This window comes from Hyperoodon ampullatus, assembly GCF_949752795.1.
Source record: "Hyperoodon ampullatus genome assembly, chromosome: 3".
NCBI classification, from domain to species: domain Eukaryota; kingdom Metazoa; phylum Chordata; class Mammalia; order Artiodactyla; family Ziphiidae; genus Hyperoodon; species Hyperoodon ampullatus.
Window position 1 is genome coordinate 74,163,407 of NC_136916.1, and position 27,898 is coordinate 74,191,304.

The window sequence follows — 27,898 nt, forward strand, 5'->3', positions numbered from 1 at the left end:
CCTAATATTTTTAGAAAGCTCCACTCAACAGCATACAATTCTTCTTAAGTGCACACAAAACATTCATTTATACAGAAAACATTCTGCACTCTACAATAAACCCACAAAGCAAAATATGTTCTTGGACCACAAAAGAATTAAATTAAAAACCTATTAGGGAAAAATATCTGGAAAATTTAGGAAATATTTGGAAATTATATAGGTCCAAAAAAAATCACAAAGGAGCTTAAAAATTAACTCCATGTAAACAAACACACGTAAAGAAACTTTGCAGAATGCAGACGGAGAAAAGTTTTAAATATTAAATGCTCCTTTAGAAAAAGTAGGAAGGTCTCAAATACTAGAATGAAAGAGAGGGTATCACTACAGATCCTTCAAACATTAAAAGAATAAAGAAATATAACATGAAACTTCATGCCAATACATTAGACAACTTACATAAAATAGACAAATTCCTTAGAAGACACAAAAAACTAAAGCTTATTCAAAAAGAATTATTACAAATCTGAATAGCCCAATATCAATCCAATAAATTGAATTCATAGTTTAAAACCTTCCCACAAAGAAACTCCAAGGCCAGTGGTCTTCGTTGGTGAATTCTACCAAACACTTAAAGAAGAATAACACCAACTGTATGAAAACTTTTCCAGAAGAGGACATCTTTCCAACTCACCCTGTTATCCTGATACAAAAACCAAAGACATTATTAAAAAACTACATACCAATGTCTACTATGAACACAGATGAAAAAAATCTCTAACACAAATCTGAACTTACACAACAATTTAACTCAAAATTACCTTTATTTCAAGATACCAGAAAACATTTACATATTTGCAATTTTCGTCTATTATCTGTATCTGTAACAACTTTCTTCAAGGCTTCAACATCGGAATTATTTTATGCCTTTGAATCACAGACCTAAAGAGATTGAAAGTGAGATAATTCTTGGGATAGCTCACCAAAATAAATGGCTTCTTAATATAAAAAATTTAACCCAGCAATATATAAAAAGTATTAACACATCATGACCAATTGGGGATTATCTCAGAAATGCATGATTTATTCAGTATTCAAAAATCAATCGATCAACTACATTAACAGACAAAAGGAAAAAAAACGTGATCATCTCAAGATGCAGAAAAAGCATCTGATAAAAATTCATTTGATAAAAATACTCACTGATAATAAGAAAAAAAATACTCTCAGCAAACTACAAATATAAGGGAATTTCTTCTATCTGATAAAGGATATCTATAAAAAACCTACAGCCTACATTAAGTATGACGGCAATCATACTTAATGGTAAAAGCCTAGATGGTTTTGACCTAAGATCAACAGTAAGGCAACAGAGATTTCCCTGGTGGTGCAGTGGTTAAGAATCTACCTGCCAATGCAGGGGACACAGGTTTAAGCCCTGCTCCGGGAAGATCCCACATGCCACGGAGCAACTAAGCCTGTGCACACAACTACTGAGCCTGCACTCTAGAGCCCGTGAGCCACAACTACTGAAGCCCGCATGCCTAGAGCCCATGCTCTGCAACAAAGAGAAGCCACCACAATGAGAAGCCCGTGCACCACAACAAAGCCCATGTGCAGCAACGAAGACCCAACGCAGCAACGAAGACCCAGCACAGCCATAAATAAATAGATAGATAAATAAATAAATAAATAAGAGTAAGGCAACAATGTGAGCCCACCACTTCTATTCAACATTGCACCAGGACTACTAGGCAGTGCAATAAAGCAAGCAAAAGAAATAAAAGGTACAAAAATTGAAAAGGTAGAGGTAAAATAGTCTTTACTCACAGACAAGATGATGGTCTACATTTGAACATTTGAAGGAATACACAAAACTGCCACCAGAACTAGTGAGTTTAGCAGAATCATAAATTACAAAGGTTTATGTAAAAATCTATTATATTTCTATATACTAACAACAAACAATCGGGAACTGATTTTAAGACGCCATTTACAACAACGTAAAAATAGAAAACAGAGATCAATTCAACAAAATACATGTAATACCTTTACACTGAAAACTACAAAATACTGCTGAGAAACTAAAGACAGCTTAAATGGAGAAAGATACCAAATTCACACATCAGAAAACTCAACATCCTTAAGAGATTAATTCTCTCCCTATTAGCCTCTATGATAAAAGCATTCATAATCAAAATCCCACTGAGGCTTTTCTATAGAAAATGACAGGCTAATTCTAAAATACATAGAAATGGAAAGGACTTAGAATAGAAAAACAGCTTTGAAACAGAAGAGCAAACTTGGAGGATTTACACTACCTGATTTTTTTTTTTTTTTTTTTTTTTTTTTGCGGTACGCGGGCATCTCACTGTTGTGGCCTCTCCCGTTGCGGAGCACAGGCTCTGGACGTGCACGCTCAGCGGCCATGGCTCACGGGCCCAGCCGCTCCGCGGCATGTGGGATCTTCCCGGACAGGGGCACGAACCCATGTCCCCTGCATCGGCAGGTGGACTCTCAACCACTGCGCCACCAGGGAAGCCCCACTACCTGATTTTAATATAAAGCTATGGTAATCAAGACAGTACAGTATTGTCATAAGGATAGATACATAAATCAATAGAACATAATAGAATCCTGAAATGGACCCCCATATAATGTCAACTGATCTGCAGCAAAGGTGCCAAGGTAGTAATTCAGTAGGGGAAAATATAACCTTTTCAAAAATGCTTCTTGAACAATTTGATTTTCATATGCAAAGAAATAAATCTCATCCCTTACCTAATACCATATATAAAAATTAACTCAAAGGGGACCAAACACTTAAAATATAAGAGCCCAAAGCAGTTTCAAGACATGAAGGAAAAGAAAAGAGGTAGAAAAAATTTTGCCCAATGTCTGTGCCAACTCCTCCAATTTCTACTCAGAATTAGGGCAGAATTATAGGGAAAACAAATCTGAGGTTCTTCAGTCAATATTTGAAACTACTCAAAAGGAAAGAGTGTTTCCCATCTAAGTACTCAGAGTAACTCCAAAACAAGTAGCTCTTAACTCAATCACAGCCCTCAGAACCATGCAAAACCTGCCATAAAGAATAAGACACTGTTCATATCTTCAGAACTTAGTGAAAAAAGTATCATAGAGGATACCTTAAAGCTTAAACATAACCCAAATATAACAACTGAAGTTATGCTCACAGCCATCACGGAGGTTCACAGAAGGTACAGAATTATAGGGAAATTATAGGGGAAATTCTCTGGAATGAGAATGTCTAAATTCCTATAGTGCTTTAATTCAAATCACTCAGTGTTGAGCAGTTACTGAACAATATATATACATATATATATATATATATATATATATATGAGAAATGTAAAAAAGATGAGAAAAGAAAAAAAAACAAATAAACATTGAAAGATATACAGAAGACTAACCAAGGTTTATATTTTAAAATGTGAACTAAACTGCATTATTCCCATCCTTCCTGTACATACACAATTTTTCGACTGAAGAATAATTTTCAATTGGAAAAACAATACCTTTTCCCCTAGTTCCCCAAACTGAATGATATCATAAAATGGGCTGTTCTGCAGTCAAGGTTTAAGAAGAAAAATATATGGGAATAAGAAACTGACACTGGAATAAAGTATTTTAACAAAAACTCATTTTGTAAGCTCATAAAAGTTCTTTCTACCATTTAATTATTCAAGAAAAAATTTAAACATTAAACAGCAAAAGTATTCTTAAAACAAGAATAACAACAAGGGCAAATATTGTAAGTAGCTTTCCCAAGTTTTTACTGACATAACCATCAGGCTTGATCAACTGTATCTAACATTCAGAATGTTAACATATTATATATAGCACACCAAAAACTATCCCCTAACATTTTCTGAAATTACATTATTTTAAAATATCCTAGTATTAATACAATTCTTTTCCATTTTCAATAGAAGGTAGAATTCAAGTGAAGTTTCACTTATGAAAGCTTTTTGAGGAGAACTACACATCTTACTAGCATATTGGATCCATTAACCTAGGCCAATGTAAGTTTTAAATCAAAATTCCCTACTCCAGAGCTTTGCAAATGTGGGCCTATGACTTAAGGCAAAAAATTCAAAGTCACAAAAGAAGTCTACATTTTAAAAAGATTTCTTAAATTTGCTTAATTTTTTTCTTCAACCCTTCCACCTTTCAAGAAATATGGCTAGATTTGTCCACTTTGTCTTTCATTTGAAAATCTCTCCTCATAATATGTAACTCATGTCCTCAAACCCCCTCTTCCTCCAACTTACTGTCACAGTAAATATGAACTTTAGATTTTTTTTTCTTATTTTCAAATACGTGTAATGGACATGGAAAATGGAAATGGAAAAGATGTAAATGTATGGGATTATCTCAGCAGTGCCACTATATGAGAAACTGTCACTATACCACATTATGTATATTTTGTGTGTGTGTGTGTATATACACATACATATATATGTATATTCAACAGGATTTTATGAATTTCCTTAATTAATCTACCTTAATCCCCAAAATAAACTCCAAAGTGATTGCTATTCAAGCTCACAAGACAGTCTTATTAAAAAAAAAAAAAATTGCCATTGTGTTTACTTCATAACATAGAAAAAAGGAAAAATGTCTTACTAGAAATGATGTATCAGCAAAAAGTGCACTCAGGTGTGATCCTTGCAGAGAATTCTTCTTTGTTACTTTTTCACAAAATCCAATTCCTTAATAAAGAAAAAAATATTAGATGGGTTAGTAATTATTCTTAACTCTAAAACAAAATTAAATATAATTTCATTACTACAAATTTCAACAATCAACAGATAGTTCCACTAATACTGAATAATAGAAAAATAAATTTTTTAAAATTTGGCTAATAAAAACACAATGTTAGCCAATCGGGCATTGCTAATGTCACTAATCCATTTTTTTCAGGAAGTATTACTTAAACGTTCAGTAATACTCTATCCACGCCAAGATTCACAAATTGGTGTCCTAGGTCCCACTTCCTATCATATCACATGATATACTTTATATTTAACTGGTTTACACAGCCTACTGAATTTATGTTTTGATAAAACAGTTACATTCCGAAAATGTTCATTGTATTATGTTCTCATTTAGAAAAAAAACTCAATGGGTCAGTGACTTGCATTGCCATAAAATGTGTATATATTCAAATGCTATGTGTATACTTATAGCTTCCACTCTTTTAAAGGGAACAATGAAATGAAAATGAACATAAAATGCCAAAAACAAATAAAAAACAGATTAATGTCAATAATTCACATTAATAAAGGAACACTAATAAATGTTAACCAATGGAGTAGTGCATAAAGAATAATCCAGTCCTGCTACACTTCTGCTTGGAAATAGTAGCAAAAGACACTTAGGTAGAAAGAGAAAGATGGTAAAAGCCTCTCCTCACCCTGACTGGCCAGGATCAATTTATGATGCTAATCTAATAATTTAGAATTGCATGACTGGGTAATTACGACAATCCCCAAGTAAATCTGCTTCATCAAATGAAAACGGTAATTTCTCCACACAAACACCAGTCTTTTGAATCTTGTTCAGCAATACTAATTATTGTGATACTACAATTTTGTTTCTATTTGAAATGTACACCCCCTCTAGAGGCGGGGGGGGAGCCACAGTCTGCCAAATATTCTTTTTATATTAACGAATTAAGCATTAAAAGCTTGAACTTTAAAACACACGTACACACACATAAATAAGCCTCTTTTTTTTTGGCCAAGGTTAAAAGGAGCTTGCGTTAAAAAGCCAATTTCAGCTTTTAGTCTAATTGTACCAAAATACAGAAGAGAGCAATCTCCTCAAATACCAATACATTACCAATTTCTAAAATCCAATAATTCAAAGTGAAACTATTTTTCATGTGTTCTCATTCTAAACAAAACTAATTATTTTTAAATGTATTTTGACACCAGCTTTGTGTCAGTGCCACGGTAGGAATTAAAGTTTGGCAATTTGACCCATGGTAAATAACAGATTAAATAAAAATTTGATAATTACACACGTGGTACACATTCTTAAATCAAAAAATATTAATTCCTCAATTCTATAAATTAACTGTTATTGACAAGTTTGTTTTGTACACAGTTCTCAAATAGTTTCTAAAAGGCAATATTCTAAAAACCAAGTTTTTTTGGGCTTCCCTGGTGGCACAGTGGTTGAGAGTCCGCCTGCCAATGCAGGACACACGGGTTCGAGCCCTGGTCTGGGAAGATCCCACATGCCACGGAGCAGCTGGCCCCGTGAGCCACAATTACTGAGCCTGCGCGTCTGGAGCCTGTGCTCCGCAACAAGGGAGGCCGCGATAGTGAGAGGCCCGCGCGCCGCAATGAGGAGTGGCCCCACTTGCCACAACTAGAGAAAGCCCTCGCACAGAAACGAAGACCCAACACAGCTATAAATAAATAAATAAAAAAATTAAAAAAATAAAAAAAATAAATAAAAATAAAAACCAAGTTTTTATAGTTCGTTTATAACAATCTATAAAGAAATACACTCTCACCTTCAAAAAATAAAACCAAAACTAAAATGTTAGTGCTACAGCCAGTTATCATTAAATTTCACATACTGAACATCCAAAATCCCATTACTCTGTCCAGGTAAGAGCTAGACAACCTGTACCTCTAACAGCTATCTTTCCCAAACCTGGTCCCAACCAATTTCCTAGCTCCCTCTACTTCTAATTAACCTACACTGTTGATAACCTGGACTACAAGCCATTGCCCAAACTGTCAAACCCTGTAATTTTGTTCAAGATTTTACCTCTGCCTGCAAACAACCTTCCTTATCTGGATCAAATGTCCAGTTCAACTGACACCTTCTGTGAGGCCATCCTCAGGTATCCTTTACCACCACCATCACCATCACTTACATGGGGCAAAATAACTATAGTTAGTTTTGTAGGTATGAGTCTCTTCTATTATACGACATGCTTTTTAAGAGAAGGAACTTTTTTTGTACTTTTTTCATTTCTATATCCGGAAGCCGGAAACTGTGTGAGAAAGTAATAGAGAGGATACAGTTCAAGAAGACAAAGTGCACCTGAAATCTGCACAGAGGATTCTACAGCAGCTCTGTCCAAAATAAACATAACATGAGCCCAAAATGTAATCTAAAATTTTCTAATAATCACATTTTAAAAGTAAAATAGGGTTTCCCTGGTGGCACAGTGGTTAAGAATCCGCCTGCCAATGCAGGGGACACAGGTTTGATCCCTGGCCCAGGAAGATCCCACATGCCTCGGAGCAACTAAGCTTGTGCGCCACAACTACTGCCCTCTAGAGCCCGTGCTCTGCAACAGGAGAAGCCAGGACAATGAGAAGCCCGCGCACCGTAACAAAGAGTAGCCCCCACCTGCCTCAACGAGAGAAAGCCCATGCACAAAAATGAAGACCCAACACAGCCAAAAATAAAAAATAAGTAAATTTTTTAAAAAAGTAAAATGAAGCAGGTGAAACTAATTTTAATATAATTCCTTTAACCGGAATGCTCAAAATGTTATCATTTCAGAATACAATTGATTTAAAAAATAGATATTTCACATCTTTTTTCCATAACTTCCTGAAATTCAGTATGTTTTATACTTACAGAATATTTAAATTTGAACTAGCCACAATTCAAGCTCTCAAAAGCCACATGTGGCTAACTGCTATCATACTTGACAACACAGTTTTTTGCTGAAATTAAAGCTGCAGCATTAGTAAAGTGAAACTCTACAAGGCCAGGCAAAGAACAATGACTAGGAAGCAGTAGGCTCAAAAGTTACCAGAGGTTTCTTAAGATTTGGACATGTTCAAATTCCAACTAGAGGAGAGAAAAATCTCATTGAAACCTGGCGCAATGAGTAGATGCTGAAGCAGAATCACCTCCTTAGTAATAGTGCTAAACTACTATTACTTTTTCATAAGAAATGGAATACACTGCCAAAACAAAATTTAAGCCTGTTGAGAAGAAACCAACAAAATCCAGACAACAGCATGATGAACATCCAAGAGTCAATCAAAACTTACTCAACATAAGAAACTGGAAAAATGTGTAACCTATACCAGGGGAAAAAAATCTGACAAAAGAAACAGATCCAGAAACAAGATGATGATATCTTTAAAGACATAAGCTTTAAAATTTTATAAATATATTAAAGGATTTAATGAAAAACAGAAAAAAAGACAATTATTTTGAAAAGAATCAAATGAATTTCTAAAGATGAAAAATATAGTATCTCAAATAAAAAACAACTAGATAGACTTGGCAACAGACTCGACAGTGTAGGAAAAAATGATCCCTAAATTGATGATGTGAAAATAGAAAGCAAAAAAAGAAACAAAGAACAGAGCATCAAGGACCTGTGAGAATATCAAGGGCAGTCTAAAAATGGTGTAATTGTAGTCCCAGAAGGATAGAGAGGTAGAAAAAATATCTGAAGAAACAAAGGCCAAAGAACTTCCAAATCTGAGGAAAACTGAACCCATATATTCAAGAAACTCAATGAACAAAAAACAGGTTAAGCACACAGAAACTGTACCAAGGCACATAATTAACAATCAAACTGCTGAAATCCAGTAATATAAAGAAAATCTTAAAAGCAACCAAAGTGAGGGGAAGACACATTACATATAGAGGAACAAAGGTAAGAATTACCACAGACTCCTGGCAGAAAGTAATGCGAACAAGTTTAATCAAAGGAATAACGCCTTTAAAGTGCTAAGAAGAAAAAAAAATAAAACCTGTAAACTGAAATCTACATAAAGCAAAAATATCCTTCACAGATGGAGAAATAAAAACATTTTCAGACAAACAAAAGCTGAGAATCTGTCAACAGAATGAACCCTAATGTAAACCATGGACTTAGTTAATAATAATGCATCAATATCAACTCTAACAAATGTACCACACCAATGCAATATGTTAATAATAGGGAAGGGGGAGAGACGAGAGTGAGAATGAGAGTATATAGGAACTCTGTACTTCCCGTTCAGTTTTTCTGTAAACCTAAAACTGCTCTGAGAAACAACAGATAGAAACCTATTTCTACACAAAGGAAGACCAACAGAAATATAAGCATGTGAGTTTACCTTTTATTTTCTTACTTTTACTTTTTAAAGAGATAATGGTTTTTAAAGCAAACGTAGCAATAATGTATAAAAATAAAAACATGCAGCATAAAATGGATGACAAAAATAGCACAAAGCATGAGGGGGAGAAAATTTTATTTCCAAATTGGAAGCAACCAAAATGTCCATGAAAGGGGAATGGAGAAATTGTGGTATAAACATATAAAAGAACACTAGGCAACAGTAAACTGGAACAAAATACTGATAGACACAAACATGGATGAATTGCAAAAACATTTTGGTGAGGGAAAAAATCCAGACATTAAAGAGCACATACTGTATGATTCCATTTAGGAATAAATTTGCAAAACTTTGAGCAACCACCAAATACATACAAAGATCACACATTACGAAAGCAGATACTCAACACAGAGAAGCTATACATACGCAGTTGAAAGATTTTTCTGACTTTACAAAGTTATGATCAAGAACAATCATCATCTTCTGAGTTTTAGTTTCCTCATCTGTAAAACAGTGTAGTAATAGTTTGTATACTTCATAAATTTAGTTGTTAAATTAATTAAATAGTTGTTATTAAATAAGCATATATGCTACGCTATTACTTCGCATAGTGCCAGTATGAGCTCAATAAGTGCTAGCTTCGTAAAGAAATAACCCAGAAAAGGGGGCAAATGGAACAAATGGAGACTGCCACTGGAAGTCAACTGGTTAGCAACGTTCTTATTAAAGAGTCATCACTGTTGAAGAAATCAGAAAGGCAAACACTACATACAGCAAAAGCCAAATGAGAAGTTTTGGAATATATTTGCAATCATTTAATATGACTCTAGAATTGAAAACGATACTACTAAGGCCTTAAAAGAATAGATTTATAAACATATAAAAAGACTAAGCCACAAGAAACAATATCTTCATGTCAGTTAATTTCACAGAAGCAAGCATTTAAGAAAGAAACTGATTTCAAGCACACATGAAACTAGGGACTGTTCCAATTACAGGAGATAAAAAGATGACACAAATGTGAGTAGGTGTGAACAAAAAGAGCAAAGCAGGGTGTAGGATGGATAGATGGGCAGAACACAATTATGCGCTACCTTGAAAACAGGAAAACATTTGAATTTAATATGACAAAAAATACACAAATAAGAGAAAGGCAAGACTAATCCTGTCAAGTGGAATAATGCACAATTCCAGCCAAAGCATTAGGTAAGGTTAAAAAGCTGGGTTCTTTTACAATGCCCACTAAAACACAACCTATTACATTCTTAGCCAGCAAACAGAGAGGGTAGCATTGGGTGTTACAATGTGATAGCATACTAATGCCAGAAATGCCTATTTTCCCCCATGCCCTTCCACCTCCATCTATATCTCCCAAAGTACCCATTAGGTCCACACCGTCTCTTCACACAGCCTCAGTTCTTTTTTAAAAAATAAAAAAGCAAATAGTTTTACTGAGATATAATTCACACGCCATACAATTCACCCATTTAAAGTATACACCTGAATTTTTTTTATATTCACAGGAATGTGCAACCATCACCACTAATCCCAGAACATTTTCATCACCCTTAAAAGAAACCTGTACCCATCAGCAGTCACTCCCCATTCCCTATGCCCACCCCACACCCCAGCCCTAAGCAGTGAGGCATCTTTTTGTCTCTATAGAATTGCCTATTCTGGACATTTCATATAAATTGAACCATATAATATATAATCTTCCATGACTAGCTTATTTCACTTAACAATGTTTTCAAGACCCATCCATGTTATGGCATGCATTCATACTTCATCCCTTTTTATTGCCAAATAATATTCTACCGTATGGAAATACCACATTTTATTTACCCATTCATCAGCTCATGGACATTTCTTTCCACTTTTTGCCTATTATTAGTAATGGTGCTATAAGCACTGGTATACAAGCTTCTGTGTGGGTATATGTGTTTATTTTTAGCTTCTACTCTTATAATAAAATAACTTAAAGTGTCTTCACATTTTCTTTTCTATCATCCTACTTCATTATGGTATCTAACATCTTCCCCATAACAATACGCATACCGGTGGTTATGCCACAAATAACAAGGCATTTTAGGTAAATTACTAGTTCCTATTTTATTTTCCCAAATAATTTATCACCCCCCAATCTATAATCAGCAACCATACTGACAGCATTCACATTGATATTTAATATTTATTACATGTTCTGATAATGCTATCATTCATCAAGTGGAGGATGTAACTTCTCAAATGCTGAAGTTCCATTTGTTCAACACGCCTCAACCCAAACTAAGGGCTAACACTCCTAGTATTCCTTGTCAGGCATATAGTTACTGGAACCTATCATTTTTACAGTCCTCAACCACCTACACCCCAATAACAAAAAGTATATTTTGTCCACAAAAAAAAAAGTTCAAAAACGAGCACACTTTAAAATGTGACACTAGGCACTTAACATAAAAAATGGTCAAATATACATCACTTTGGTTAAAGTCTGGTAAGATGGCAAAGTGTGTCAAACAGATGTCCATATTAATAAGGATGTTGGCCAGAATCTAGAAAAAGCTTGAACACCATATTTGCGATATTCTGCAACTTCCTAAAGTTTTGAATTGGAAGAGGCCTCAGAGGTCTTTTTAGAAACACAAACTCTAATACTTAACAGAAATGAAATGGAATCCAGGAGTAATAACCCAGACTACCAGTCTAATCCGCATCAAAATAGGATTCTACCCATTTCAAACAAATACTAACAACAAAAATATCTGCACTAATGGAAAAGAAGAAATCCAAACAACCCTAAAGTTATCCTGAAAGATGGATACTATAGCTTGGGATTTTTATTGCAAATAATTTGATACTTCTAAAGTACTGCTTTGAACCGTAAAATAGAGAGAGGGGGCTTCAGATTATCCTCATAGTACTACCTTCCTTGCATTCTGGTATGCCTTCTTAAGTGGAAGAGAATTGGGAAGAGTTAAAGCTACTGCCCTAAGAACTATATACATCATCTACTACTTGTTACACTGACAACAAATACTAGGATAGTTGTGGCAATTATAAATCACTGTAACATTTTACTTCCCTGCTAAGTAGATGCATGGGAGTCCATGTGTCAAAATTTCATCTATTGTATCTCACAGCAGAAAAAATGTTGAGAACTACTGATCTAGACCAGCAGTGTTAAAGACTTTAAGTTCAGTCCAAAACCTTAGTTCAGCACAAATCCTCATGTAAAATCTAGTGTCATTTGAAAGACAGAAACTTAATAGATTACTATATATTTACTGAGAATCTACATGAAAAGAATGCAAGAACGACTAAGACACAAGCATAAAAACCTTCAATGCACTGTGTATACACCTACTCCCTTTCTTATAAGGTCAAACATGGTAAGTACAATAAGACAGATACAAAGTACTATGAGGATTTCAAAAGAAAACTCTTCTAATTGGAAGGAATCAGTTCTTTATGGAAAGCACAGCATTTGGCCTGACCTGGGAAAGGAGATCAAGAAGTGAGATACAGAGGAGAATGAGAAGAGAATAATCTATCTTTATTCATGTCTTCTACTTAAAAGGCATATATTCCCACCAATTTCCTTCAAACAATCAAATTAAGAATGAGGCTAGCACTGTCCTTTTAAACAAGTGTTGTTGAGCATTATTCTTTAAGGAACCAAGCTTTATTAATAAGGAAGGACATAATGTCATCTTTGTTATCTTGTTATACGGGCATATTAAAGATGGCCCTGGTCACTTCCAAGCTTAGAAGACTTTTCAACAGCTCTTCCTTAGCTGAAGAACAAGTCCAAACTGCTCAACATCCAACGTGCTCTACAATCTGATCTCAAGCTCTCTTTCCCATTTTACCATCTTCTACTTCTGAAACACCCTCCAATCTAGCTAAACTGTGTCCAATACATACCTCTCACTTTTCTGTTTTAGTTCTTTTGCTCAAAATGATTTCTCTATGTGAAATACCTTTTCTACACCTCTGACAATAAAACCTGACATCCAGCTCAAATATCAATTCTTCCATGACATTCCCTGGTCACTTCTGAACTCTTCCTTCCCTGAACTCCCTAATCCATGCCTTGTGTCTAAGATTTACACATCACTTGGTAATTAATGTAGCATAGTAATTAATGGGGTTTTACCCTTTCTACACCATTACCTACTAGAAGCAAAGAGCTATATCTTAAATGTGTTTATATTTCTGCATCAACAATACAGAAACAATAGTTAAAGTAGTAAAAATAGAAAAGGAATAGAGTCCAAAGGAAGGGGTAAGGGAGCAGAGCAATGGACGTTGCTTTGGGGCTACCATATTTACCAGATGAAAGAAAAGGGGTAGGGCAGTAAAAAGAAATTGTATAGAGAGCCTGTCAAGTCATTACTTAAGACTTGGGGAAGCTACGAAAGAAGAAATGAAAGCTCATATATGAGGTTCCTAAGACAGACAGCTGGGCATAGGTACTGACTGCCTTTAAACACCATTAAAAAGCCAGGTGGAGAATTCCAAAAAAACATCATTAATAGCAAAGGTTTTAATATATATTATGAAAGATTTCTGATGTTTAAAGTCAACAGGCCTTTTAATTTTGGTTTATATTTTTAAAAAGAAATGTATGACTAATGGAACAAGTCAATTTCTACTCCAACAATGTAAAACACTGACCAAAAAAACCTGTTAATTCTAGGGAAAGAAATGCTTAAAGGTAATAAATATTTTAAGCAACTAAATTCTAGAAACCAAGCATAAAGAACTTCCACACATAACTCCAACTTTATGTTAAATTTCTCATGTTAAAGACATAGATGTAAAGCATATAAGACAGAGAACCAATTAACTTCAACTACAATCAACAGATACAGTGCCATCTTATTAAACACAATAAAAGTGTACAGCCAAGAAATAACACGACACCTACAATTTATTGTAATCAAAGGACAACAGTTCAATCATAAAATAAAACTGAGAAAGCCAAAAGAGTAGAAAAAGAAAGAGAAGAGATACAAGTAGTTTAACTTTCAAAGAAGTTCACATCTATCAGATCAATTTCCAAGTTTAGAAGTTAACTTTCTAAAAAAAAAAAAAAAAAAAAAAAAATCTACTATCCTACTAACAGAACCAGCAAGGAAACAAATAGAATGGTAAATAAACTGTGAAGTAGTCATACAATGGCATGTGAGGGCATGGAAAATAAATGGACTTTAGCTACACGTACTAATAGTATCCTGCTTAAGAATATAGGCCAAGAGAATAATAACTACAAATTCTTAATAATTCTTAATCCTGGGGTTAGAGATAGAAATAAGACTGTGAATGTTCACACAAGGGACTTCAACAGTACTGGTAGTTTTACTCTTTCAGTGAGGTAGTAGATCCACAAGTGAATGTTTTATTATTCTTTATATACCATTATATTTTTTATATATTATTTACATCTTCACCTCTAAGTGTAAAAAATTTTATTAAAAATGATTTAAATTCCCAAAAAAAGTTACCTTTTCTGAAAACTTCACATATTAGATTGTCATTAGAATAAGGAAGTACCAAAGAAGTGCTGGACTGAATACAGACCTATAACTCATTCATGTTATAAATAAAACCAAAGCATTTCCAATATACATTACAGAAATAAATATTTGAATTAATAACCTTTACAGAAAAAAGCACTTAAGCCTCTTGCAATAACCTAGAACCTGCATTTACATGCTAGCAGAATGAAGCAAGAGTATTTAAATTGGTTTATATCTCCTACAGGGTACTTTCTAACATTTCTAGCTCACCAGTGTAAGTTGACTACCTATGTCTTTTCTTACTAAAACCTTTGTAGCACTGATAGCGTAAGTCAATAGATTCCTGCTCCCCCTCCCCCAAAAGTAGACACTTTAGTGAGGACAATGGTGGTAGCATTATCTAACTAACTAAAAATATTCCCCCTAAACCATATGAAAAAACAAGGTGGAAAAGGAAATCCCACACAAAACCAAGCTTTCAGCATAGCCTAAAGACAAAAGAAAAAAAATGCTCTCTATGAATGGAAACAGAAAAATCACCAAATCCCAGTACTTGACTAATCTCCCAAGCTGTCACTCCACCCCCACTCACCACAAGACTTGGTGCCAGCAAACAGGCCTAAGGGTCATTTGCAAGGACCACCAAAAATATTAAACCCACCCTAAATCTGGGAAAATGGGCAGATCAGAATACAGTGTAGAGGGAAGGAAGTTCAAACTTCTGGTGATTTAAAGAACAGGTGCCATTTAAAGCGCTAGCCACCATGTAAGGGGGCACAACCTTGAAACACATGGCCTCTGGGAGAAGACAGGCAAAAGGAAGGAAAGAGTGTCCTTTGGCAATTGGATGGTAAAGGGAAAAAGAAAAAGGGGAAAATTTAAGGTCCTGCAAGACCAAAAAGAATCATAAAATTGGAAGTCTCACAACCCTTCTCTCCAACCATTAAAACAAACAAATAAGAGCTACTGAAGTAACAGGACTATTTTATACTGACAGAAAAGGGCACCATTAAACTAGGAATACTGTAAAACCCCCCAATATCACAAAAATGAACAAAAGAAAAGTGAAATCCAGAAAATCAGGAAACAGATTTTGACATATCATGTGAGGAAAACCTACCAAAAACAACCTCAAAGCAGCAAAAACTCTGTAAGTCAGTATTCCAAATAGAATTAAATATAGTCTGTTAATATATTGTTCCTAATATATTAATAATTGGATTAAACATATTCAAACAAGCATTTGAGGATATGAAAACCACTTTGAATCAGACAGAAAATGAAAAACTAAAAACAAAAATGAGAAACTTAAAAAGCTGACTGAATTCAAAAAAGAAATAGAAAAAAAATTATTGCAGAAATGAAGAATAAATTGCAAGGCACCCAAGGCAGAACTGACTCAAATGAAAATGATCTACCACAGTCCATAACATAACAGCATGTGTTATGAGCCACATCCATCCACATCTGGTGGTGTTTCATTTGATTTCAGATAACTCTCAATCCATCACTTCACAATAACTCACAAGCCACAACCTTTCCAAAACTCACCTACATAAGCAAACTTCATGTCTTTTTCATAGCAAAGAGCCATATTTACTCTTTATGTAATACGTAACCATTTAACATGTTTAACAGCATGACTGCTGTTTTAAATACGTTTATTAGGTTCCTATCTTTTCTCTTTACTGTGTCACTGACAACGTTTCTGAGTATTATTTTCCTGGCTCCATTGATGCCATGTACCCCGTGGTCTTTATTATACAACTTTTCATCGCACAGTGATTTTCAGGAACACACATGCCACGTTATAGTAGAAGTGACTGTATATGTATAGTTATATACTAACCCACACATATATATATATGTGTGGGTTAGTATATACACACATATTTCTTAGCTCTGCTGAAAAGGCCTAGAAACAATGACACACCAGGAGCAATGAGCACACCTAGCACCCAGATCTTGGTTTCTAAATGCCATCCTCCAACGAAAGGAGCCAGGGCTCCTCGGAAAAGAGGATGATTCCAGGATTGGGAAAGGTAAAATACAAGATGGGTCTGGAGCAATTAAACAGTCTCCTGCTTTGTTTAGAAAAAAATGTTTATTGTTTGGTTTTTTTTGCTTTTTTGTTTGCTTGTTTAACTTAAGACAATCTTATTGAGACCACAGTATCTGAAATTTCTCACTTCTAGTTTCCAAGATAAAATGCTGAAAACCTTGAGATAATCTAAAACAGGGTGCTCTGCCTTAGGGCAGGCATACCCTTAGGCTTTTTTTAATAGATAAATCCTCTCTGTTCCCGGACCACTACATACCTTCACTTCCACTCCACTTCAAACACCCATTCCATGGGCAACTCCTTAGGCCTTGTCATTAACAGGAACTGTTTCATTTCTGAGAGTAAGTTATACATCCCACTCTCTGACTATACCCTCTTTATCCATCTAGGCACTCTATCACAAGTAAATTCATCATCTTTCTCTAAAACCTAAACCTCCGCTTGTGCTTCCTATTTCAGTAAACCACCCATTCATTCCCTCAGTTGCCCAAGCCATAAACCTAATCATTACCCTTAACTCTTTCTCTTTCACCTTCCACAAGCCCTCCATCACTGAGTCCTTTCATTCTACCTCCTATGTATCTCCTCAAACCCAACTATTTCTTCAATCCTCATCCCACTACCAAAGTCCAGGCATTCATTCATTCATTCATTCATTCATTCATTTATGGCTGAGTTGGGTCTTTGGTGCTGCACACGGGCTTTCTCTAGTTGCAGCGAGTGGGGGCTACTCTTCTTTGTGGTGCGCTAGCTTCTCACTGCGGTGGCTCCCCTTGCTGCGGAGCACGGGCTCTAGGCATGCGGGCTTCAGTAGTGTGGCTCGCAGGCTCTAGAGAGCAGGCTCAGTAGTGGTGGCGCACAGGCTTAGTTGCTCCGCAGCGTGTGGCATCTTCCCAGACCAGGGCTTGAACCCATGTCCCCTGCATTGGCAGGCAGATTCTTAACCACTGGGCCACCAGGGAAGCCCTGCCTACCAGTTGTAACTCTCTCTGAAGAAGTCTACACAGTGCAATCAGTATCACCTTTTAAATTAATTTCCTCCCAGACTTAAGATGCTTAAATTTTCCCTAAAATAAAGTACAAACTCCTTAACACAGCTTAAGGGCTCTTCATAATCTGGTCCCTATTTATCTCTCCAGTCTAATCTCTCTGGCACTGCCTGATCCATCCATAGTGTACTCTTTGAGTTTCTCCAAGCAACCCAAGGTCCTTAAGTGTATCTCTTGCCCTTAACAGGTCTAGTAAACTCTACCTACTCTCTTCACAAGGCTAAGTCCTATTCACTCTTCAGACTTCAACCTAAGTTGAAAATGTCACTTCCAGTGGAATAAATTTTCCTGGCTTCCCTGAAACTGGGTTAATTGCCCCTTCTATGTGCTCCTGTAGCACTCTACACTATACACATCAAGCACATAGCAAAGTGAATTATAAACCTATATGTATCCAAACTCCCATGTGACTATGAAAGCCATGCCTTTTCACTCTTATTCCTCATCACCTAGCCCCGTAGACTGAATGAATAAGATAATGAAAATCAAACTGTGAAATTGCCAAAGTAACACAATGTTTACAAAGAGTTAGAACCCAATGACTCCTGGCTCAGTAGCACAATATTCTTTCCACTATACTTTGTATCACTTAATTTCACTTTCATAAACAAGTCAACGTTAATTATATATAAAGCATGTAACCTAGACTTAAAAAGGATCTAGATATCATCTCACTATAATTAAAGTGAAGCCCAGAAAGGGCTAAAGAACAAAACACCATAAAACAGCAATGTCAAGATTTGTCGTTTTGATTTTCTTTAATTATATACTTTAATCTCAAGAATTAGGTTTTTAAAATTTTTAAGTTGAAAAACTTTTAGATGTTTCATTACTTCAAGGTTAACAAAGTTAGTAAAAACAGAATAAATGAATCACCAATTCACTTAAAAGTTTCCACAAAATTACCTGAAATGTTACAACAAAACACAAGAAGTTAACTATGGTGTAAGAATAATAAAGATAATATTGAGTCATTATTATACTTATACATTATAAACCACCTATGGGTACCAATCATGCTCAAGGCACTATGAAACATATTCACTGAACATACAAAGAGATATAAAACAGGACTCCTGTTCCCAAGAACCTTAAAATAAGTTTTGGAAATCAAGACCCAACCATCACAGAATTAAACAGAAAAATTACATGACAAATTATTCACTTAAACTGTTAACAGTTTCAAAAGAAAAGATTCTGTGCTAAGGAGTTCCAGGAACGTAAAGAAAAATTACAATCTACTGCTTGAGCAATCAGCATAAACTCAAAATTTCTCAGCTTGGTCAGCTGAAAAGGCTCTAAAACAATGATATTCCAGTATCAACGAGCATACCAACTGCCCAGTTCTTGACTTCTAAATACTCTTAACCCAATGAAAGAAACCAGGACTCCCTGAAGAAATGGCTGATCCTAGGACAGCTGCAGGAAAAGCAGAAGATGAGTCTGGAATACCTACTGTCCCCAAAGTAAGGAAGTGCTCCAAAAATGATAGAAACATGTCAAAACAATCAATGAGTTAAGTTGAAGGAGCTCCCACTGACCAAATCTGAGTTAATTTGGAACATCGAAATGAATACTGACAGGGGACTTCCCTGGTGGCACAGTGGTTAAGAATCTGCCTGCCAATGCAGGGAACACAGGTTCGACGCCTGGTCCGGGAAGATCCCATACGCCACGGAGCAACTAAGCCTATGCACCACAACTACCGAGCCTGCGCTCTAGAGCCCACGAGCCACAACTACGGAAGCCCATGCGCCTAGAGCCCGTGCTCCGCAACAAGAGAAACACCGCAATGAGAAGCACGTGCACCACAATGAAGAGTAGCCCCTGCTCGCCACAACTACAGGAAGCCCGTGTGCAGCAATGAAGACCCAACGCAGCCAAAAATAAATAAATATTTTTTAAAAATGAATACTGACAGGTGATAGAGTATAACCTACTTCATAAAAAAAGAATCTATAAACTTATACTGATATTAAATAAGCAATGAAAAGGAAAAGCTCTAATTTACAATTGAATAGAAGGCCGACTAACAAATGTAGAAGGAATAATAGAAAAACACCACTTTGAAAACGCTGTGTAATAACTGATTCAGGCAAGAATCATCAACAAATGCTAAAACCATTATGTGAACATTCTGGGGGAAGACAGAGTATTCACACAGTCTCAAAGGGTCTCCCCAAAGATTATTCAACAGTAACAAAGGGGACAATGAAAACTTTTACATGGAGTTTTCAAACCTTAACTAAGTGATCCAAGTAAACAACAACAATGGGTCAAAGAGACATTATACTGCCTTTTTTTATGAAAGATATATCATCACTTATGTGGTATTCCTGCATCCTACAAAACAAAGCAACTGTACTCTTCAAACTATTCATGCCAGAGGAAAAAAAAAACGTTGAAGGATTGTCTCAGATTAAAGGAGATAGGACAACTAAAATATAATAAATAACACTGAATTAGAAAAAAACACTATTAAAGGATATTATTGGCACAACTGAAGAGATTTCAACATGAACTGTATAGTAAATTATTGTATCAATATTAAATTTCTTGAATCCATCATACTGTGGTTATGTAAGAACATCTCTTATTCTTAGACAATATTGCTGAAGCACCTGGGGTAAAGGATCATGATGTGCAAGACCTACTTTCAAATGGTTAACAATAAAAACAATTATAATAGGAAAAAGAAGAAAAAGGAGAAAAGAAAAAAACGAAGAGGAAAAAGATCTACAGAGTGGATTCCTGCTATTACAGCACAATACATGATATGCTGAATGAGATTAGTATGTTTAATATGTGGTTTCCTTGTTAGCAAAGTACATTAATGCAGCATTTTCAATCTATCCCTTGTATGCATCTGTGATGTTCTGCCTCAGATGATATGCCTCTGACTTTAACTGAATAAACTTGAATCTTTGGCATATTCCAGAAGATGTAATCAAGGAGCTTCAAATTATAGATAAAATAAAATAATAATATCTGTTTCCAGAGTTTGGGGCCACTCTGCAAATACAGAGAATCATAAGGCAAATATGCTAAATATATTAACAATCGGTGAATCTAGGTGACAGGTATATGAGTTCACTGTACTAGTCTTGTAACTTTTCTCTAAGGTTTTCCCAAAGCAAAACATTAAAACAACAACAACCTTCTGCCAACACCAAAACTTTACTTTGGGAAAACTGAGCCATTTTTGAAAAACAAAATCTCAACTCGCAGATTCTTTTCTCCCTTTCCCTTCATAATCCATGTGAAAATAAGCTTAACACCATTAAGAAAAAGGTTTTCAGCATCAAAATAAACATTTTGCTAAAATAGTCCCCAACTTGCAAACAGGTTATGTTCCAAAAGCTCATTTGTAATTTAGGTATTTAGAATGTGGAATGATCTTCACCATTACAAATAGTTGTTAGGTTCGTAATGCTGGTCACAAAAGCTCTCACAAAACGGAATCTCAGGAAATGCTATTATACTTAGGCTCGATAACTCTGGGATTCCTGCCTTGACCCAGAATACATATATTAATATGTACAGGAAATGCACAAACTAGTATTTTATAATCTGGAAAGTACTTTTATAATTTTTAAAGTCTCATTTGGGAAAACTGGTTTGTGTTGGTCATTTCAGTTGATTAGGACAACTTCCACTCAATTCAACATTTACGGAGATTTAATATGTGGCATGACAGACTGGTTGGTACTGAGCATACAGAAAGAGCAACACAGTCTTTGACATAGGAACTCCGCCTAGCAGAAGAGAATGACATCAATTATAATACTTTAAATAGTCCATAATGGATTTTACTCTACAAATAGTGTGTGTATCAAGAACAAGGGAGGAAAACTTTGTCTAAAAACATTAAAATCAGTATCAAGATAACATCTAAGCTACAACTTAAAGGATAAATATGAGCAAGTGAGCATTCCAATCCCTGGCAAAAACATGAATGAAGATATAGATATATTACATTCAGATAATGGAGAAAAACTATAATTAAGCAATAACTAAACAAGATATATACAACTTATACTACGTGTCTTAAAGAAAATAAACAAGATGTGTGACAGAGTAACTAACGGACTGCAACATTAAACAGGATGGTCTGAGTGAGAAAGTGAGATCTGGGCCAAGTTCCAAAGAGTCTGGCCAGGCCAGCCTTATGAAAAGCATCTCAAGCAGGTAGTACAAAAAGTGCAAAAGACCCTAAAAAGGAAGTAAAAAGTTTAAAGAACACTGAGAGGTGCAAGTGGCTGGCATCCAGTGAATGAAGGGAAGAACAATGAGAAGGAGAAAGATCATTCAGGGCCATTCAGGTCGCAGAAAAGAATACAGGCCATTCGAGAGGAATGGGCAGTCACTGCAAGGTTTTAAGGAAAAATGACATGACTGAAGTTCTTAAAATGGTTCCTAGGGCTGCTGTGTGAATAAAGAACTTGTGAGGAACAGGAAAAGAAACAAGAAGCCCAGTCAGGAGGCTACTGCAGTAATTCATGCAAGAGATAATGATGCCTTGAAATAAAAAGGTGAAGGCAGTGAAGTCTAAGAGCAGTGGATTGGCTCAAGATAGATTCTGAAGGTACAACATAACGTGTGCATGGGTTGGATCTGAGATTAAAGAAAAGAATCCGAAATGATATCTTAGGTTTCTGGCTTGAGTCCTGCCATTTATTGAGATGGGGAGGGCCAGCAGAGACACCAGGGTTTGAGGGTAGGAGAGAGAAGGTTGGGGGAGAGGAATAAATAGCTATATCTTAGTCATGTGGTTAACATTATGTTTGAAATTCCAACTAGATTTCCAAGTGGATATCAAGCTCAGGAAAATTCTGGGCTAGAAAAATAAAAGTGGGAGACATCAGCATGAAAATAATAGCCTTTTCAGAGAGGAGCAAATAGCTGGCCTTAACTGGGTCATAGAAACTGAAGAGTTGTGGCTGACAATGAGCCTAGAAAGATAGGATAGAATCATACTATGAAGTGAACCGTGACTAATAATGGCAACAGCAGTAGCGGTAATGATAGTAACAGTAGGAGAAAAAAGTACTGCATTTTAGGTACCAAGGACTGTGCTAAAAGCTTGATAATACACATCTCATTCAATCGTCTCAACAACTCTACAAAGTAAATAACATTATAATCACTATTCTATACACTGAGCCTCAAGAAGACTGAGAAATTGCCAAAGAAAAAGTGCTAGAGTCGGTATTCTAAAACTTGGGCAGTCAGATTTTAGAGGTCAACCTCTTATCTTTTAAATTACTGCCTCTTTACTGATTTTACACGCCTTCAAAGTTTTTTTTTTAAAGAAGAATGCAATTTAGATCTGAATTTTAGAAATGTAATTCTAATCTCTATGTAAAAGATGGATTGCTAGGCGTGGGGATAAAAAGTGAGACAAGCAAATACAATATTAGTCAATGCAAGAGCACCTTGTTTTAATAAGCCAACAGCTACAAGTTATCTTACCAGGTTAAATGGAGAGTATCCTTTTGTTCCAAGGGTCACAAATCATACCTCAAACTAATCCAAGTCAAGCTCCACATGCATGCTGCTGGCAACAAAAATAACCTGGTGAAAAGGTCCAGCTCATGCAGTATAAATTTACCACCCACTACCAAAACGTTTCTTAAAACATATAACAATGTAACTTTATTGATGGCTGAATTTAAGTTCATAAATTAAAGTTTACATTTTTGTATAAGGAAGAAAATAAAATTAGTATTGATTCAAGACAACCATAAAAAGATGTGCCTTGGTTGATAGTTATTAGAAGTCTGATCAGCTAGTGTCTGTTTTTCACCCATGTTAACAATTCCTCTGGCTTTCAGCATCAACAGGTATTAAACTGATAAAGAAGAAAATTATCTGCTGTCATACACCAATATTCAAAAATCTGGTATTCCACTTCATAAGCCAGCTAATTTTCTTAACTCATATGCTTATGATTTCATCTTGAGTGATTACTAAGATGATTCAATATTAAATACTAAGTTCAGTAAATACCAATTTAGTAAATACAAAAATATTAAAATCAGTAAATAACATATATCTATATAAATAATATAGTATTTATTCAATATGTGCCAACACATATCCCGTGCCATGCATGAGACTTATTAACAAATGAGCTTATACTTTCAATTATAATAAACTGGACACAGGATCCATTTAACATAGAGTACACAGATAAACTATACACAGATAAAGCACACCTAAATAAAATAATTTAGTTCCACCAAGCAAGTAAAATGAAGAATAAAAAATTAAAATTACCAACTAAAGAAAACCTATTTTTTAGATATACCTATTCCAGGTATGTTATAAAAATATTTTTGTAATTTCAAATTTTAAATATCATATCTTAAAGATAACTCCCCCAGATAATTCCTTAAAGACATGTTTCAGTGAAAAGTAGGAAAGATACTGATATTTCACTTTTTTTTTTTTTTATGTAGAGAGATCATGGAAGTTAGAATCCAACAATGATTGCAGATCAGCCAACTAAACATTTTATGTTTAATCTGACAATGAATTTAAGATGCTGGGATATTTTATCCCAAACAAATATATGAGCATTCTCCTGTATTTATACATTACATGAAGTCCTTTTGGTAATAAACACTAAAGGTACAGGTATTGGGCAGAGTACCTATACAATCTACATAGGAAGGAAGGGATGTATGCAGGAAGAGATGAAGGCAGACGAGGCAATATGCATTTTTGTACATCAAGTCTCAGGGAACGCCCTAGGAACTATCACACCATTATTTCATTTAATTCTAACAATTCTATGGGGCAGGTGGTGTAATTCCTTCCCATTTTACAGAAGACGTCTCATAACTTTGTCAATGGTAGAGCTAGGATCAGAACCAAGATCTGATGACAAAGTGAAGCAGCCTTCCTTTATGAGGACTTGCAAATCAGCACAATGTGTTAGAGTGTTCTATGCAGGAAGTTATCTAACTAGAAGACAGATTTGATTTTCCATATTTACACTTCTCTTATTACTTCAAACACTGAGAGGGCACTCACTTCTCAATTTACTAAGAACGTTCAGAAATTTTCTTTCTAATCTAGAAAAAGGCAATGCTGATCATTTTCAGTCCACAAAGCAGTATTTTCATTGCCCCATCGCTGATAAAAGAAAACTTCAGCTAGACTTTGTAACATTCATATGTACCATGAGTATATCTTCCAAAACAAACAAAAAATAGGTGCATGGTCTGATTACAAGACAGAATATATAAAATAAGAAATGCCCAAAGAAAATCTAGGACCATCATCATTGTGTGTTACTCTAAATTCCTCTTGCCAGACTTTATAAAAGCAGCAAAGGGAGGAAAAAAAAGTGGCTTCCCAAAACCACACTGATAAGCATGCTACTTCCCAGTAACAAATTTACTTATGGCTTCCCCCTCCTAAATCGGAAAACAAATCTACTAAAAAGATTTTATTAAAATATTTCACACTTCAAAATCACGTTCTAATAAACATTTCCACAATTACTTAACCACTCTCAGAATACACTTAGATATTTCTCTTGGTAACCAAAAAATTAATGAGTGACGACACTGCTACTGCTTGAATATTAATAAAATTAATATTAACCTGCACTGCATTCTTAATGTAAAATACAAAGCAATAATGCAACTGCTTTGAAAAATAAAACATCACCATTCAAAACAACTCATTTTTAAAAGATTATTTCCAGTTGCATTTACAAAATAATCTTTGTCAAACATACCCATTAAGGAAACATAAAAACTCTAACAATATAGAAGATTGTTCTCAATCCCTAATTCAACATGGTGACTTTACAATTATTATTTCTGAGCCCCAAAGAGCTATTTTCCTTCTACTGAGCACTCCCCACCACTCATTCACTCATTGCCCTAAACAATTTTATTGGACTTTTGCTGAGAAGCAATTTAAGGAGTTAACATGATTTTATCACCTTTGCTCCAGTATGAATAAAACCATAGTTTCATATATAACAACAGTGTGAATTAAATGAAAAACCTGTGTTTAGAGAGGTCACTACCATCTCACAGTCGTTGACGGCTTTAGTAAATAAGTTTCTATGGAAGCACTCTTCCAACAGAATTATTAAAGCCTGTGTCTGCAATGTATTTAAATCACTAGTTTTAGTTCTTCAGAGTATTTTCATTTTAACACCATTATCACAAATTTTTACTAAGACGCTCTGAGAATTAGAAGTGATTTCAGAATCAGTTAGTGCATCATCATATAGAACTAATCTTAATGTTTTATATAGCATGTGTTCACTATGTTTGATATAAAGTCTAACTAAAATTGTCTTCCACTTTAGTGAAAACACTTGACTTTTTTCTTAAAAGTTGCCATTCACAGGAAAAGAAATGAGTAAAGACTGAGCCTTCCAAAACTAAACCAAAAAAAACAAAAAACACCCCAAACCAAAAGACGTATATACAAAAGCCATAATAACACAATATAGTTATTTTATCCTCATTTCCTAAATTCACGCTATTAAAATAAATGCCGTTTTTGTGTCTGCAGAAAAATCTTTAAGCTATTTTGTTTAACTTTTCCACAGACTGTACAAGTACTGCCAAGGTAACAGATTTTTAAACTGACAACTGGAGTACTTGGCAGATGCCAAAACAACACAGCTGGATTCTTAAAGGAAAAGTGCTCTTCTGTAATGTACACCTAATTACAGCTTTAGAGAACCTTCTCTCCATACAGTAACAGATACAAGACACAATGAACACATACTGTGCTAAAACTTGAAAATCTTTAGACAGTATTTGTTTTAAAATACACACACTCTAAACACACCACAGCAGGCCTTTCTAAAAGCACACTTATTGGAATCACAATCTCATTGTAAAATAAAATGCAGGTTAACACGGTACTGCTAGTCTTCAATCTTCACATGGTTCCCTACTGGATCATGACAGAAGGCTCGCTTCTTATCTCAGTAATCAGTCATCAGGTCTGAGGACATTTTTATAGTTACACTTTAAAGGGAAAAAAACCAAAAAACAAACAAAAAAAAAAAACCCTTGTTTTTCTAATTCAGAAATGCTCATCTTTTCCAGACTTGTTTGCACTATCTCACCTACTAATAAATCCTCACTGATCAAAGACAGATGGAGTCGAACTAAAAGGCAAAGTTTCTTATCACACAAAACCTTCCCTGCGAGCCGGGATCTACTTAGATGGACGTCCTGGGTGAGGGCAGCGAGCGGTTCCCTCTGTAGCCCCTTCCCTCCCCGCGACGTCTCCCCGCACGGTCGGGCGTCCGCACCCGCAGGTGCCCCCAGCCCGGGCCACCTCTTGGCCCCAAGTACCGACCCGGCTACTGACATCCACACACACATCCACACACACATCCACATCCACACACACACACGGCCACTCACACACACACACACACACACACACACACAGTTCCACTCCGTTAGACCAACCTTCTCCTAAACAGAAGTGGGGGAACTTCTTCGAGTCCAACAACAGCGCAAAACGCCCCCCCCCCACCCCCCGGTAATCCGCTTCGGGAAGACCCCGGCCTCACACTGAAAGATTAAGGAAACGGCCCTCGGGCGTTCCCCTACAGAGAGGCTCCGGGCCCCCAGGGAACTCCTTCAACTTTCAAGGAGGCGACGTCCACCACCGCCCCCCAGCCCCAAACACGGCGCGCGCCCTGGGAGGCTCCTCGCGCCGAGCCTGCGCGGCCGAGCCTCCCTCCACCGGCCCGCGACACCCCTTCAGACCTCGGGCCCGCCCTCGGGGCACCCCGCCCCCACCTCCGCAGGCGCCTTGCCCCTCGCCTCCGACCCCGACGCGACCACCGCTCGCAGCCTCCCCTCACCCCACCCGCCCCGCCGCCGCGCGCCTCGACCCCTGCTCTCTGCCAGCCGGACACCACACCGTCTCGCTGTCCCCGGAGCCCCGCAGGCGCCCCTCCTGGGCCGCGTCGCCCCCCTCCCCGGCGCCCCCAGCCCCCTCGCCGAGACGCCGCCCCTCTGGCCCCGCGGACTGAGCCCTGCCGCCCGCGGCCCTCACCGTCTCTCCGGCGCAGCTGGCGGGCGCACACAAGCCGCAACGGGGGCCCGCCACCAGCGCTCCGCGCCGCCCGGAGCCGCCTCCTTCAGCCCGGGACTCGTCGGGACATCA

The 27,898-nt window shown here is 36.4% G+C and overlaps 1 long non-coding RNA gene across 1 annotated transcript; it reads right to left on the minus strand.

Moving 5' to 3' along the window:
• Positions 1-789: 789 nt before the first annotated feature.
• LOC307050518 lies at positions 790-27,898 on the minus strand. The gene is made up of 3 exons (XR_013810796.1): positions 27,788-27,898; positions 4,630-4,715; positions 790-921 (listed from the first exon to the last, which is right to left on the minus strand). It is a non-coding gene; the product is annotated as an uncharacterized lncRNA (long non-coding RNA).